General features: G+C 39.5%; 1 protein-coding gene across 1 annotated transcript in view; it reads right to left on the reverse strand.

The window, feature by feature from the left end:
• The window catches only part of LOC106013320 (NXPE family member 3), a gene marked incomplete at its 5' end in the record, with an annotated part of 14,353 nt that overhangs the window by 5,699 nt on the left and 6,555 nt on the right, over window positions 1-2,099 (reverse strand).

Raw genomic sequence — 2,099 nt, forward strand, 5'->3', positions numbered from 1 at the left:
ATGTTGTGTATGTTTGTGGGGGAAAGGGGTTGTGTGTGAAGGTAGGGAGGGGGGATTGTCTATGTGTTGGACGCTCAGCCAATTTTTGGACATTTTAAATGTTAGTCGACTCTAATCAAACCCAGTTGTGATCTGAGAGCCTGAAAACATTTTTCCAGTTGCAAACAGCTTTCTATTTTTGTCAGACAAAACATGTTGAAAAGGAAATACACAGTAGTCGGTTGTTACACTGTCAGTGTTGGATAAAATCAATTCATTTCATGTGTATTTCTAATAATTGTAACGACCGACTGATAATTTTTCTTACCACATTTGTCTACGATTTTACAAGCAGCTTGTACATTATATTCTACTATGATAAAACCTAATTGTGATCTTAGGAGCTGGAAACAGCTTTCCGTTTTTATCAGAAACATTTCTTTATTAAGTTATTATGTTGGTTGTTACAGTTTCATTGTTGAACACGATCAATTTATTTTGTATGTATATCTACAATTTTACAAGCAACTTCTAAATAATAAGCTCTAACCAAGCTTAGCGTTTCCATTTTTTTGTTAGACGAATTTCTACAATAAGATGTTTATGTTGGTCGTTACACTCTCAGAGGTGGATATAATCCATTTATTTTGAATGCATATGTAATGACTGACAGATAAGTTTTCTCAAACCTTGGTTTGCAATTTTACAAGCAACTAGTGCATACTCTAACCAAGCCAAGTTGTGATTTGAGATTATGTAAAACCTCTTTCATTTATTAGAAAACAGTGTCAGTATGTTGTTTGGTCTATTGCTACACTGTTACACTCTCGGTGTTGGATATACCCCGTTTACTCTATATATGTATAGCTAATTGTAACGACCGACATATAATGGGTTGTTGGTTGTTTTTTTTTACAACTTTGGTCTGGAATTCTACGAGCAAATTTTACATAATAGGCCCTTACCAAGTCTCCTTTATGATCAAAATGAATTGCGTCGATGAGAGATAAAACATGAAATAAAGGAAGACACGAAGGTCCAGTACAGTCGAAATTGTCTGAGACGGGCACATATTCTTGAGAAAAAAATGGCCTTCTCAGACAAGGGCTAACAAAATGTCAGAGGTCCCGTGTCCAAGCTGCGCATGTTCAAGATCCCTTATTGGTGGTCCACAATCGATAAAAGTGTGCTTCGGCCGTCACCCGAGCAAAATTCAAAATTATTTCCTACCCACACTGAAGAAGCTTAATGTGAAAACTACCAACTTGTGTCCCGCGCGCTTATATGACCTTATGCAGTTGCTAGCACCCTGTAACTCTTACCAAAACAAACAAACAAAAAACAAACAGAAAGCAAAACAAAACAAAACAAAACAAGAAAGTTAGGTAAGCGAGCAAACATTGCATCATTTGAATACTGGCAGTCGCACAATAAGTGGAAATTTTCCTCGTGTGCGCGTTGCCTTGCCTTGACCTGAACGATAAGATAAGGGGGAAAGAATAGATTTATTGATAGAGACGAAGAGAAACAATTGCTGAGGTTTGATAAATTAATACATACACGTACACACATCAGTCAACACACGCGCACGCTTATACACCCCCCCCCCCACCATAACATACACTACCACACACACACACACATACATACATACACACGTATACACACGCACATGCACGCACACATACACACACACACACAGGCACACGCACACGCACATAAACAAAGGTTTCTTGAATGCTAGGGGCTGTCAAAAAATAAAGTAACAATACAGGTATCTTATTTCAATAGGCTCTTATCTCCCCACATATAGATTTATGTGGCGTCGGTGGCCTAGTGGTTAGGCTCTCGGACTCGCAACCGTAAGGTCGTGGGTTCGATTCCCGTCAGGGGCCCGACGTTGTGTCCTTGGGAAAGACATTTTACACGAATTTTCCTCACTTCACCCAGGTGGGAATGGGTACCCGGCTATAGACAACGAAAGATCTTGTCAGTTTGTTAGTGTTTGAGCGCTTAATCGGCTGCTTGCACTGTATGCTTCCCAGGAAGCTGAGAATGTTTCGGAGTGTTCTATGGTCTGCTGGGGGTAATAATATAGTGTAAAGCGCATAGAGCCTGCT

Source organism: Aplysia californica, unplaced genomic scaffold (genome assembly GCF_000002075.1).
Source record: "Aplysia californica isolate F4 #8 unplaced genomic scaffold, AplCal3.0 scaffold00795, whole genome shotgun sequence".
Classification (NCBI taxonomy): Eukaryota; Metazoa; Mollusca; class Gastropoda; order Aplysiida; family Aplysiidae; genus Aplysia; species Aplysia californica.